This window comes from Lissotriton helveticus, chromosome 2_2, assembly GCF_964261635.1.
Source record: "Lissotriton helveticus chromosome 2_2, aLisHel1.1, whole genome shotgun sequence".
Lineage (NCBI taxonomy): Eukaryota > Metazoa > Chordata > Amphibia > Caudata > Salamandridae > Lissotriton > Lissotriton helveticus.
In genome coordinates, this window is record NC_136060.1 from 466,068,037 (window position 1) to 466,083,383 (window position 15,347).

The 15,347-nt window shown below is 42.4% G+C and overlaps 1 pseudogene; it reads right to left on the minus strand.

The window, feature by feature from the left end:
- Positions 1-4,679: 4,679 nt before the first annotated feature.
- Positions 4,680-7,239, minus strand: LOC144821540 (E3 ubiquitin-protein ligase SMURF2 pseudogene; annotated as a pseudogene).
- Positions 7,240-15,347: the final 8,108 nt, after the last annotated feature.

Here is a 15,347-nt window from a genome sequence, read left to right on the forward strand (position 1 = left end):
CTTTTAAGTGAATCATTCCGCCTCTTAGTTTTTGCATTGTAATGAATGAGATACTATTTTACATCTAAGATATGCACCCCATCATCACTTGTTCAGCTTGCTGCCTCATGCAAGTATTGTATTCAGAAAGCAATACTTTGTTGTATTTTTTTTTCCAAAGGAGGCTTTTGATTTACACATCAGGATTGCTTAATTACAAAATGGTGGTTCCTTCTACCAAAGTCCCATCTTCTGTTCAACCCAGTCCTTCTTTTATTCCTGTGGTTGCGGCTCTTCTGCTTCAGGGACGATGCACGCGCTTTCATCGTGCCCTGCACTTCCCGCTGCGCTGGAGCGCAATTTGGCAGCCATTGGAGCTACCAGGAAAATTGAAACTGTATGCAGTGTATTGCGCTCCAGCTGGGAGTACAGAGCGCAACATGGTGGCTCTACTCCTACTGATGCTTCTGCATTTCCTCCCAACAGGTGCTTGTGTACGAACAATAGCAACCAACCTAGCAGCTCTTTTCCTGCTTAAGTCATGTAGCTATCGTGCTACCGGGCACTTCTCTTTGTTCTCTGACCCCATCCACCACGGTGTTTGGGCAAAATATCGAGCCCAAAATATTGTGTGAACAAATATTGTGTCAAAAATATTGAGAAGAAGAATATTGTGAAGGTAAATTTTATTGGATATGCTAAGTTTTACTAATCTTAATTCCACTTATATGTACCTTGACGATATGTGTTGCGTGTTGCTTCAAGGTACATAGATGTGGAGTTGAGAATAGTCAATCTATTCTGACCTATTTGCACTTATCTTCTCGATATTTTGATCCTCAATATTTTTGACACAATATCCTCTCCACACGATATTTTGTCCTTGATATTCTGTCAGTGATCTCCATCCACAGCTCCTCAATAAGCACAGCTCTCTACTCCCTATGTCACCACTGTCTTCCATTCACAGCCATTCACTAACAACTCCCACACCATTACCCCTATATCATCACCATTGTTACCATTCCACCATTACCATTACCACCATTATCACCATCACTACCACCACAATTGTGTGTGTAATGAGTTGAATTGTAGAATATGTGGCTACAAATAGGAATTGTTTCAAAATGTTTTGTGGCTCTGTCCCACTTTTTTGGTGAAGCAGAACCGACTCTTACAACCTTTCTTTAACAGGTATAGGTTTAGTAGATGCAGTACTTGCTTGCCTTAAAGGTGATGGCCCACAGCTAATTAGGTGGCTGGTGAAATGTATGGATTAGGCTATGCCATTTTTAGAATTTGCTTTGAAAAGTAAATTGCACTCAGCTAATGACTACTTAATAACAGTTGATTCTGGTTCAATGTGTAAGGGCGATGGCATGCACTATATGGTGTGTCTTTATCATAGCAGTGTATGTTTAATTTTGAAAATAAAGGTTGCCTTAACTAAGGTCCACTTTTGCCCGGATTCACATACTGTTTCCCTTCTGTCTATGTGGTATAAAGCAGGTCATGTTGCCTCTAAAATATATACATTTTTATCCACCACGCCGCCTTTGCAGACTACGGTTACACAACAGAAATGGCTACATCATTTTGAACTTCACCTTTTTAAACATATTTCACTGGAAATCTGGCAACTTATTGGGAATTTTTTCCTACCAAATAAAATTGCTCCTTCACTTATTCAGTCTAAATGTTTCTCTCTCAATCTTTTACATTGGACCCCGGTTCGTTTGTAAACACTCGAAATCAAGGATAATGATCTCTGTTGGAGTTGTAATTTAGCTGCTGGTACATATTAACATATGTTCTTTGAATGCTCTTTACTCCAGTGCTTTTGAGAGCTGGTTCACAAACATATCCTACTAATTTTCAATATTCAATTTGAGCTCTTGTTACCTCTAATTTTGTTGGGCCCATGGGCTACAACATCGCCATTGCCTTTGTATCCTCTTGATATGAAATTGCTAGACTTGTTGCTGTCAATTGCGGTCAAGAATATATTAACAGAATGGAAATCCTTTGGGTCCATATCCTATCATACATGGATAGGCTTGGGTATCTTTTCTCCGAGGGGCTCATACTTCTTTTTGTTTTTTGTTGTTGTTTTTTTTTACTTTAAAACATTGATGCTGTGACAGTGCAAACAGCATACAATTTATTGCTCAACATTTGCATGGGTACAATATACAGTTTTGTTTTATACATGTATTATTTTTTAAAGCTCTTAACAGCTGGATGACATTACAATGGGCATCAACACTAGAAACACTCTGCAATAAATACAAATATTCTGAAAATGAAAAACAAAATGTTTTGCCAAATTAGTAAACGGGAGAAGGTCAGAAATATGAAAAGTAAACAAATTACATCTAAGGGAAAATTAAAGAACTCTAGTCAGTTAATAGATCCATTCCAAGCAATGATTGAAAGAATAAAGGAAATGGAATGACATCTGTTGGCAAGGTGGTTATGTTAGAAGCCAGAGGTTTGATCAGACAGTAGTACGAGGAAGCACACTTATGGTGATGAAACAAAGCCTGCAAATATATTTGTTGCTTTCACTTCCATCAATGCAACCAGTTTTGATCCTTCCAGACAACCAACAATTAAATAGTGTTATGGAAAAAAAGAGGGAAATTTGTGTGCCCTGGACGAGAGTACAATAGAAAAACCATGTCTGTATTAACAATAAAAGGGAACAATTGATTTGGTAAAAATCAATTGTCGATCATGACAACTGACCCAATATGCAAAAAAAGTTGAGAACATATTTTACATCCTGTACACAGCACCGTAACCAAACTCTTTTTAGAGGGATACATTAAACGCTCTAGAAAACACACACATTTGAAGCCCGCAAAATAGTCTTTTTCATAATTAAAACATTCAGAAAAGAACTGCATAATTACAAAATATTTCTTACAAAAACTATGCAACTACAGAATGGCAAGAGGGAAACCCAGAAAAAGGAGGCAAAAATGCAATAAATATTCACATTGATCAAAAAATGCAAGGTAAATATTTCATGGCATAGGGTGCTCTTACGCTAGCATCTTGGGGTTACAATTTCCGTGATTTTGAAATGAATATTTAACAGGTCATAAAACACAGCAACAAATATATCAAAGGATTTCTCAGTTTAAAAAGTGGAACTTGTAACCTTATCTGAAGTGGCATTTTAGATGTTCCCAAAGGTAAAGGCACTCAAAATATCTGGTGTACTACTTTCTTTTGTAACATGCATCATTGCACAACAACACTCTTTTAAAGAACTTCCTCAGAAGGAAGCTCATGCTTAAAAGTGGAGATGCCAGACTAGATGTCCTACAAAGGTCACTGGTAGGAATTGGAACACACTTCATCAAGGGACAAATAGGCCATATGTGTGACTCTGAATATTTGACAGCATAGAAACTATGTCACAATATAAAAAAATATATTTATGCATTTTCTCATGTAACACAGCATCACGGGGCATTTGACTGCATAGATCATGCAGAAGCAAAACAACATTTAGACCGGAAATAACTTCAATAAACAATGGAGAAACATTTGTCCTTTACGAATCAGATTCCCGGGAGATGTACATTGCTCTGTCACATTTTATTTTAGTGCTTTTGAGGGGTCAATACATTTTTAGATTAAAACATCAGTAAATGTACATAACTGTCTGAATATGTACACCAGTTCAAATGCATACATTGCTGTGGGTTTGAAAATATAAACTTTTAGAAACCGTTGTCTGCAATTCATTGTTTTTGTTAAATCGGAATGAGTGCTGCACAAAACACATTTTCAAAAAACAACTACTCACAATTAAACACAATCTCCATTGTCAAGTATTTCAGACTGTCTTTCGCCTCACTGAGCTGCACTATCATTCGATGGCAGCCCACATAAACTAGCAAAACTAAGTACTTATGTCCTGTATTAAAAAGATTTTTACCATTATTTTAAGTACTGTCTGAAAAACTGTTTTAATACATTCAACGTCTGAGTGAGAGCAATGGCATTTTCTAAGAACACAGAATTAGACTGCTGACAAACATCACATTCTAAATGTTTGGTCATCAGTATGCATTTAGCAACGTGCAATAGTTTTCAGATGATAATTATGAAAATGCTGGCTTAAAAATCCTTATAAATATTCTTTGTAGAAAAAGGGGCGTGTGTGGTTTTTTTCATGGTACTGTAACAAATCAAGATAATCAAAATGAAATATCTGATTTAGGCAAACCATGCTTTGTTACCAAAATACAAAAAACCTTTTCTTTACGCTTGAAATTAACTTAATACCACTTATAACCCTTTCCCTAATTTGAAATATAAAAAGCAAATGTTGGTAATGAAAAGACTAACAGTTTTATGTATAATTGAAGTCATTCAAACATTTTCTAAAAAAAGAGCTAGTAAGGGTGCTGTTCAGTTTCATATGCTCAGATGAAAATGGGCTGGTACCGACGGTTGAAGTTGAGGCTTGGTTATGTGGCAACCAATGGAATAGATAACCTTTCATAAAAATAAAAAATAAAATAGTAGTCTTTAAGTGTAGAATACTGCTTCGCTGTTGTAATTTAGGGTAAGTCACCATTTCTTAAGTTCAAGATATTAGTTTTAAATAGTAGCTCAGAGTAGTCGCATGGCAAAGGCCAGGGGAGCCATTTTTCCTTGGAAAATAATCCCCAAAATTGTCCTTTCCCTGTACAGTGTCCTACGGTTCAAAGGGAACATTTTCCTGTATTTCAAGCTACTCTTGAATCACGTCTGTGTGGAGATTTTTTTGACGAAGAAGCATATAAATAAAGTCCAGGGTAAGCCTGAGGTCACTCCACAGCAAACCCACAAGTCTCTTCAATGGCCGTTAGCAGCTTCTCGTACAGCTTCTCATAATTTTCATAGGGAGGAATGTCGATCCGATTGAAGCATGTATGAGCTTTCGGCAAGTTATTAGTACTAGCATCAATCTGGTGTATGGTAAATAACCTTGGTCCTGCAGCACCTTGTAATGCTTTGAAGCCCTGTAGAGGTACTCTGGATGATCCGGTCACAAACTGCAACAAACGTGCTCGTCTTTCTTCATCGAAGAACTCCACAGCATTCCAGAACCATTTTACAATGTTGCTTTCAGGCGTGCAGTGTTTTAACCTCGTATTCGATTTCCAGTCATTGACAGCAATCTTGCCGAGTCCACAAACAATAAGCTCCAATTCCTTCTCGTCAAACGTCTTCAGCAGATGTTGTGGGATTACTTCATTAAACCCCTTCTGGAGAGCCAGAAACTGTGCCTCAATTCCCCGTAAAAATCTCCAGTTAACATAAAGCCGGACATATTCCTTTTTGCTCTCTTCTGTAACAGGAATACTTTTGCCATTGGGTTTGAGTTCGTGTTGAATGAGTTCTCCATAAGCATTGTGTTCCACACAGAAGGTATGATCCAAAACACCAGTGATATCATTCTCAAGTATCCAGACTAAACTGTTATGAAGATCTGGATCAACGGATTCCATGTCATCCAAGGTGATCGGCTTGCCCAGCAACTGTTTGTAGAAAGGTAGAGTAAAGCCGCCATCTATATAATGTCCATGAAACACTGCCATCCCCATGATCCGTCCAACAAAATGAAAATATGAAAGATGTTCCGGGTTAACTGCAGAGTCTGGGTTAATTTGCAGAGTATAAATATCATCTCGTGAGTACTGGAAAAGTCCGTAATAGGGATTCAACATTTCATGGGACAGAAGGTAAAGTCATTCTCGTGCTACACCACCATAATCTAAACCCTCTTCTCCACAAAACTTTATCATTAATAGTTTCCAAAGGTCTTTCGGCCTCATTTTCATGACTTGTCTGTAAGATTCCTCAAAGATTTCTTCTCTGGAAACTTCAATGCGACAATGACCTGCTTGGGGTTGCTGCTGTGACAACTCTTGCCTTAAAATCTTCAATTTCTGTACAAGATCACGCTTATATTTTGGGACCGTCAAACATTCTACCTCATCCGGGAGCTGACAGAGAGACAACAACTGTTGCTGCTGCTGCGGCTGTTGATCTTTGAGGTGGTTCTGACGGTTTAAAACTAAATGCAAGTTAGCTGAAAGTCGTGGATCCGTAAACTGCGTTGTTCTGTTGTTATGGTCAACAAAATAAACTCTCCCTGTTGCTGTATTACGGATTTCCCATCCTGGAGGCAGAGGACCAAGCTCTTCACAACTGATGTTGCTAAGATCCCTAGGTACTCTTGGATGGTGCCAGGTGCTTACACCGGTCTGGGTATGTAAAAAATAGACTTGTCCCTGCTGCGTTGTCCTTTGTTCATAGCCTTCGGGTAAATCAGGTGGTGTATGTAAATGTGTTCTGCTCATGTAATTCCGATGCCGCTGTGATCGGACTCTCCTCTCTGCCAATCTCAGATCAGATGCCTGCCCACAGGTTGCACCATTAGCTATTGGTATTGGCGTATTCTCATCCACAAAGCAACTAAGAGGCCGGACTGGACTTGAATATTCAGATGCAGGCCGGGTCGGTCGCTCCCACTGAGTCGTTCTTGTAATGTGATTTAAATATTGAATTCTTCCAGAAGCAGTTGGTCTTTCTTCCCAGCCATCTGGTAAATCATTATCAAAGAGACGACTGCAGTCTACAACTTGACCTCCTGTGCCAATTCGATCCCTCGACTGAAGACTTACCACAATTTGTCCTCTTACTGTATCATTATCGTTTGGCCCAAGTTTGCATAGATCCAACCTCTGATAACCAGTATCTTTGAGGCGATTGATTGCACTGCAAAGGAGACGCACGCAGCCCAGAAATCCGGCACCCTGTTTTTTATGGATTTTCTTATGATTCCAAACACTGATTGTGATTGAATCAGACTTCCCAATATATAGATCGTAATGCTGGTTCCACTTTGGGTCGAGGGTATTCTTCACAGTATCTGTAGAATGACACTGCCCAGATCCATCAACTACCACTTTTGCAAATGGGTCAGGAAGCCGGAAGAAATCCTTTTTCACCAGGTTCTTTGCACACAGCACTGTCAGGCGCAGCTTCACGGGCCCGTTCCTCCGGACTCCCTGGTAAGACATGTCCCGGCTCCCACTGCTCGTGCAGGGACCCGGCGGAGGGCGCCCCAGCCCGGTCAGGAGGCGCGCCGCTTTCCGGGGCGCGGACTCCCCTCGCTTTGGGCTGGACCTGGTCAGTAATGGAGGCAGAGCGGCGGCCGCATTGGCCCGGATGTGCATCGCGCCGCCATAGGAGAAAGGAGAGCGTCTCTGCGAGGGGAAGGAGGGGCTCATACTTCTGTGGAGAAGAAACACTATACACCCTTTGTTTCTAGTGGGGTCTGGAGATCTCTTGATAGATATATGAACTTAGCCTTACAAGACCTGTTGGCGCAATATCCCTTTGTGTCTTCTCCTTAACTTACCCCCCTTATTATAGCAGGGGTCTCGATCTCTCTCTCTCTCTCTTGTTTGCTTTATTTTTACTACTCTCTCTCTTCCTCGATACTTTCTTCTCTCTTTTTTTCTTCCTCTCTCTCTCTTTATCTTGCTGATTGATTTATACAAGTGATACAACTGATTCTCTCGTATTGTTTCTTTATTGCTTTTTCCACCATAATAATTGATATGTCTGTGATATATGACATTGATTATATCTATACTGATAAATGCTTATTTATCTATTTATTTATTGTGTAACTCTCTTTTTGGTTGTATTGCTTATTATGGTATTTTAATTGTTTATATTTCTTCTCTCAAACTAATAAAGATATTAGAAAAAAAAAACAACTCCCACACCATCACCCTAATATCATCACCAGTGTTACCATTCCACCATTAACATTACCACCACCACCATTACCACTATTACCACCATCACTACCACAATTGTGTGTGTAAGGAGTTAGATTGTAGAATATGTGGCTATAAATAGGAATTGTTTCAAAATATTTTGTGGCTTTGTCCCACTTTTTTGGTGAAGCAGAACCAACTCTTACAACCTTTCTTTAACAGGTATAGGTTTAGTAGATGCAGTACTTGCTTGCCTTAAAGGTGATGACCCACAACTAATTAGGTGGCTGGTGAAATGTATGGATTAGGCTATGTCATTTTTAGAATTTGCTTTGAAACGTAAATTACATTCAGCTCATGACTGCTTAATAACAGTTGATTCTGTCTCCATGTGTAAGGGCCATGGCATGCACTATATGGTGTGTCTTTTTTCATAGCAGTCAGTGTATGTTTAATTTTGAAATGGCTCTAGTTTACTAATAAATAAAGTTTTAACATTGAACCATTGGTAACACCATTACCACCATCAACATTCTACCACAATTACCACCATAACTACTACCATTATTACAACCACAATTGCCACAACCATTATCACTATTATCATTACAATTATTAACACCAACATGATCACTACCACCCCACCTCTATTACCACCACCACTGGCAAACCCACCACCACTATTTGCATCAAAACAATTGCAACCACCACTGCCATTACTATCACCACCACCATTATCACCATCAACAACATTATGACAACCACATAACCACCAACACATTTGTGCCTGTCTGTGTTTGCTTTATTTTCTACATGGTCGCTAGACTTGCCACTTTACATAACAATACCTGTTATGCATGGTGGTGATTACACACACATTTTTGGGCCTCTTGGTAAGCTTGGTAGCGTTTTTCAAAATGTGCAAATATTTTGTGAACGTTAGCTCTGATAATTTGTGTTTTAACAATGCATAGAGACATAACCGATAAAGTAATTTTGTTGCAATTGGAACGACTTACCTAGGTCACTTACAAGTGTAAAATAATACATTGAATACTTATGCCACATTTTTGTGTAATAAGCCATAATTTGAAAAATAGATGCAGTTCCTGGGGCTCTTCTCAACTTGCTCCGGCACATTCCCCCTCACAATCAGTCTCCTGCTGCAAGGAGAGCTCTTCCCTAGTTCCCACAGAGCATCAAGTGAAGGATGTCAATATATCACTGATATATAACACTGTTAGAATATGTGTATGGTACATGGAGCTTCCATTGTGTGCTCAAAGTATCATTTTCAAAGACTACCTTTGGAAGTGTTAGTGTAGTTGTCCTAATTGTTTGAGAATTGTATAATTCGTACAGGACATTTCTGGCGTATAGTTCATGAGGGACCAAGTTTAACATTTTTCTTACCTCAAGGAATTAATTAGTGCTAAAGATTTAGAAAATGATGTTGTTGTTTCTGATTTGCCAGTGAGAACTTAAACATGATCATACCATGCTGAATTTGCAGAATCTGTTAATAGTTACATGAGTTTTGTTTAAAATGTTCTGGGTATTGGGATCTGAGGCTTTCTCTGTTCCTTATTTTCTATGGGCACATGCTGAGACTCCGTCCATTTTGAGTAAGACTTTTTTTATTGGATGCTGTTAGTATTCTTTATGAGTCTGAGACTCAGAAGTTATACTAACTAGGGATTATTACATTTTATGATTTTGCATTTATCTGTTCTTTTGTTTTGGGCCTTTGTGGCATTTCATGCATTTTTTTTCTGTACCTCATTTTGATAATTCTATAATAAATTCACTTTTTGCCTTATTAGAACTCAGTTCTTCATGTTTCCAAAGTTTTAGACCCTCTAACTCTGCTAAATTGTGTTTACCTGACGAGGAGTGTAGTCTCGAACCGCTAAATAAATTGGATTTACTGGAGCCAAATTATTTTGGGCAAATTGTAGGGTGATAAAATATTGGGGTTCAGATGATTTTGGGGGTTTGGCTCCCACAATACCTGCAATCTGTTCCTGTAAATAGCATTGGTTTTCGAGTTAACACTCAAGAATCCCCTCCTACACAGGTTTGAGAGTCCTCATTAAGCATCAACTGTGAAGCATTGATGATTAGCATGTAATGACGAACAGCTAGTTTAAGTACTAATAATCAGCCTTCATAAAAACATGTTTTTGGAAGCATGTCAGCATTTCTCATCTCATCAGCTCTTACTGCTTAGCAGTATCTCATTTACAACTATAATATATTCATTTTGCTGAATTAATTTGTATTGAAATAGATTATTATTATCAAAAATATGCCATCATTCCCATCTTCGCAGTTACTGGTAATTTGCTGCTATTTCAGTTTGATCCCCATCAAGAATGTATTGTCAATTATTTAAGCTACACATTATTAGACCTACAGTGGTTCACAGTAAGAAAGATTTAAAACAATGTTAGTTGCAGCTGCATTTTCTATTCATATTTGAATGCTAAGATGACTTTTCATTTAGAATAGACAGTTTTCTTTAAAGTAGTAATATTGCATTGAGGTAGCCCGATAACACCCTATGCTGCAGAGCACTGTCGCTCCATCAGTTTTCTTTACATATAGACCATGCAATTTACGGTAAACTTGATTATTGAGCCGGCATACCTGCTTTGGCTCTCATGATGCAATGCCTTTTAAGAACATTTTCTTTTTTTATGCAAAAAATGACTCAGGAATGGTTCTTCCATATTTATTATTTAATTTATTTATTCACAGAGTTTTGTAGAATGCATACTTGACCACAAAGAGTGCTTTAAAGAGATGGCAAAGCAGCAGTTATACATGTTACATAGGTCGTAATTACAAGTACATCAATCAATCAATCAGGGTTTGTAAAGAGTACTACTCACCTATGAGGGTCTCAAGGCACTGAGGAGGGGTGGGGGGGCAAGCAGATCTGTTCAGCCAAAGAGCCATGTCTTGATAGTCTTCCTGAAAGTGTCCAGCGAGGGGACGTGCCTGATGTCTGCCGGGAGTTCGTTCCAGGTTTTGGCCGCGATGTGGGAGAATGCTCTTCTGCCTGCTTTGGCTCTTTGGATGCTCGGGGTTTCGGCCAGTGCTAGGTTGGAGGATCGGAGTTTCCTTTTGGGTACGTGGATGTTGATTCTGTCATTCAGGTATTTGGTATTTGTAGGTGTGGGGGAGGATTTTGAAGGTGACTCTTTTCTCCACGGGGAGCCAGTGGAGCATACGTAGGTGTTGGCTGATGTGTTCGTGCCGGGGGATGTTGAGGACAAGCTTGGCGTGGTGTTCTGTATCATCTGGAGTATGTGGAGTTGGGACTTGATGCTGGTGTAGAGTGCGTTTCCATAGTCCAGTCTGCTGGTGATGAGTGTGTGGGTGACTGTCTTTCTTGACTCAGGGGGATCCACTTGAAAGTCTTGCGGAGTATTTGGAGGGTGTTGAAGCAACTGGAGGTGACTGCGTTGACCTGTCGATTCATGGTAAGAGGGATGAGTCGAGTACGATGCTGAGGTTTTTGGCATGGTCCGAGGGCATCGTTGGGCATCTGAGGCCGGACGGCCAACAGGTGTTGTTCCATGCCGAGGGGGTGGTTCCAAGGACGAGGACTTCTGTCTTCTCAGCGTTGAGCTTGAGGCAGCTGTTGGTCATCCAGATTGCTACTTCCTGCATCCCTTTTTGGAAATTGATTCTAGCTGTGGCGGGTCTTTGGTGAGGGAAAGGATGTGCTGGGTGTGGTTGGCGTAGGATTTGATGTTAAGGCCGTGTTGTCGGACGATGGCGGCAAGGGGGGCCATGTTGAAGTTGAAGAGGGTTGGGCTCAGTGATGACCCCTTTGGGACTCCGCATGTGATGATTGTGGGGCCAGAAAATAAGGGTGACAGTCTGATTCTTTGGCTTCTTCCGGTGAGGAATGATCGGATCCAGTCTAGGGTTGTCCCTTGTATGCTGGCGTCATGTAGTCTGGCGATGAGTGTAGGGTGGGAGACGGTGTTGAAGGCTGCTGATAGGTCGAGAAGGGTGAGAGCTGCAGAGCGTCCTTGGTCCAGGAGAGTGCAGATGTTGTCCGTGGCGGTGAGTAGTGCAGTCCCGGTGCTGTGGTTGCTCCGGAATCCAGATTGGGAAGGGTATGGGACGGCATTGTCTTCGATGAATCGGGTCAGTTGCTTGTTGACTGTTTTTTCTGCAACTTTGGCTGCGAAGGGGAGGAGCGAGATGGGCCGGTAGTTCTTGAGGTTGGTGGGGTCAGCTGTGGGCTTCTTGAGCAGGGGCCTGACTTCTGCACATTTCCAGTCGTCTGGGAAGATGCCTGTTTCGAAGGTGGTGTTATTGATGTGATGTAGTTTGGGTGCGATGGCGGTGGTGGCTCTGTGGTAGATGTGGGGGGGGCAGGGGTCCGTGGGGGCACCCAAGTGGATGCTGTTCATGGTCGAGGGGGTGTTTTCTGCTGTGATCAGAGTCCAGGTGGAGATGGTGGGCTGACTGGTGTGTCTGGGGGACGGGCCAGCAGTGGCGTCTGATGGGTGGTTGGCGAAGTTGTCGCAAACGTTTTTGATCTTGAGGTGTAAGAAGGTTCCGATCTTGTTGCAGAGGTCTTGGTACGGGGTTAGGTCTGAGGCTTCGCTGCGGGGGTTGGTGAGTTCCTGAATGGCACTGAAGAGTTCCATGGAGTTGGTGGAGTTTGCAAGGATTTTGTTGTGGATGAAAGTCCTTTTGGTAGTTCTGATTTCGTTCTGGTAGTTTGTCATGGCGTCCTTGTAGGTGTTGTGGTTTTCGGGTGTCTTGGCATTTCTCCATTTCTTCTCCAGGCGTCTGCAGTTGTGTCTGGCTTCTTAGAGATTGGTTGCGAACCAGGCGGCTTTTCTGGGGAGCTGTTTGTCGGTGTTGCGTAGCGGGGCAATTTTGTCTGCGTAGTTGGTGATACAGGTGTGGAGTTCTCTGGCCGCGGTGCTGGTGTTGGATGTCGGAATGTGGTTTTCTTGGGCGAGGGTGGAGTTGAGTTGCTCGTCTGTGACCTTGCTCCAGTTCCTTCGTGGTGAGTGTGGGGTTGGTTTGGGTGGCTGAAGTGGAATCTGTTTCCTGCTGCGAAGATGGGGTTGAGTGTGTGTCTTGCCCTGTGTGTTGGTCCTGTGATGACTTGGTTGAGTCAGATGTTGGTGAGGTTGTCCTGCAGGGTGCTGGAGTTGGGGTCACTGGGTTTGTCGAGGTGGAAGTTCAGGTCGCCGATGAGTATGTGGTTCATTAAGGCTATGGCGTGGGGTCCGATGAGGTCGGTGATGGTTGTAAGAAGGGAGGCCGGGCTGGGGGGTCTGTAGACAAGAGTTCCACGGAGTGTGAAGTTGGGGCTGGTCTGGATATGGAAGTGCAGGTGTTCGGTGGAGGGAAAGGTTTTGCTGGAGGTGGTGAGGTGGAGGGTGTTCTTGTGGGCGATAGAGAGGCCCGCTCCTGGGTGGTTGGGGCGGTCCTTCCTCTGGATCTTGTATCCTTCTGGGATGGAGTTGGTTCAGGTATCCATGAAGAAGGCGATGTCTGGCGTGGGAGAGTCGAGTAGGTTCCAGATCTCCACAGTGTGTTTGTGAACGGAGCGCACGTTGAGGAGGATGCATCTGATGGCGTCACTGGTGTTGGTTTTAATGGTGCTGGAGGCAGGGTTGGTGGTGAAGGTCTGGCGGCAGTGGAGGCAGGAGAACTGGCCGTGGGTTGTGTTTGGCACGGCCTGTTGGCAGTATCTGTGTCTTCCGGGGTTGAGTACGTGGAAGGCGGCTGCGCTGTAGCGGTGGGTTGTCAGAGATGCAGGGTCCCTGGCGCTGGTTGCGGTCGGGTCCTGGACGGGAGCGGACGGGCTTGTCTTTAGCACGCCAGCGGTGCGGCCGCACAGCGGCCTCCATTAAGTACAGGAGGGGGGAGGCAGGAGGGCGGGAAGGGGCGATCGGGAGTTGGGCAGGGTCTAAGGGGCAGCAAAGAAAACAGGGAGGAACGGAAAAAAAATCACAATGAGGCAAGAAATGAAAACAGAATGAAAATCACAATGAGGCAGGCACTGAAAACAGAACGAAAACCATAATGAGGCAAGCACTAAAAAAAGAACGAAAAGTACAATGGGGCAGGTACTGAACAGAAAATAAATACGGAGCAGGGAGGCTGAATTAGCAGAGAACCAATGACAGGCAATCAGGCAGGCAGGCACAGGGAGCGGGTCGAAATCAGTCTCAAACCCTGCTCTACTGTGTCAGTGGCGTTGACGGCTGGGCGGTGCTGCATGGAGGGAGAGTGTTCCTAGGCCAGGAGATCAGGGCACTTGCTCTCTCCTCCGCGCAGCGCCCTCCATTAAGTAGGGGAGGGTGAGGGGGAGGGGGAGGGCGGGAAGCAGCAATCGGGAGGTGAGCGGGGTCTTAGGGGCGGCAAAAAAAACAGGGAGGAAATACATGAAGAAAAATACAAATAGCTAGAAACAGTATGTACGAGACGTATGCAGTAGACAGTGGGATATGTGGACAATATAGTTCTAAGGTAGTTACAGTAGGGTGTTGCGAAGTGCAGCAGGTACACAAGTTACAAATGGAGAAAATCCAAATACATGGAGTAAATACAAATACGTAGTAACAGTATATGCAGGAAGTGATTGATTGTTGGTTCAGGTAAGAAGTATATGTATGTGTATATATATATATATAGACGCTCGATAATCTTTTTCAAATTCATAAAAAGATGAACAGCACTCGCGGGAAACTTTAAGCACAGCGGGTTTATTTGCCAAGACAGACGCGTTTCGGGAAAGCTCCCTTCTTCTGTGTCAAACCGTTACACGTTGCGCGGCACCATTTTAAAACCAGGAATAGGTAACTAAAACAAAGCAGGGACATTGCGCAGCTTGGGCGCCATCTTGTAAATACAATGTTATCTTTAAACCGTGCGTCCTAAGTACACTGGTAATTCAACAGTGCGATTATGACCCGTCCATATACATAACTCATACAATGACGATATCGTCCTGCATTATGTGATCTTGCCGTGGATTGGCAAACCCAACTTGGTTGCCCTGTTCCCCCCATAAACATCTTAACATCTTAACATAGTTGATTCAACCATATGTCATCCCCATACCCAATTTAAACACGATATGTTGTGGCCTGAATTTGCCACGTTGCTGTCTTTAATCCTGCGGTGCCTTCAGGTGGAATCTGAGGTGTCAGATATTCCATCTGGGGGGCAGTGTAGTCGAAGTTACTGAACCTGAAGGCTGTAATAAGACTGACTGGAGGGTGAATGCAAATAAACACTTGAACAAACAAGTGCTGAGTACTTCTAGTCATTTTGTTAGCTACTATTCTTGGTATTTATACAGTGCAAACTTGGTTTATTGTTATTCTAATGCTTATATCAAACTGAGATCTAAAACCAACAAAATGCAAATTGGAAAAAAGCTGCGACCTAACTCGTCTCCTCCCCTCTTTTATCCTGCTCACTGTTTGCCTCAGGCCTCCCTCCCTCTCACTTCACCTGACCTGATCTCTCTGAGAGTCACAGACAATCCTTTATCAACCTCTGAAGCCCATGACA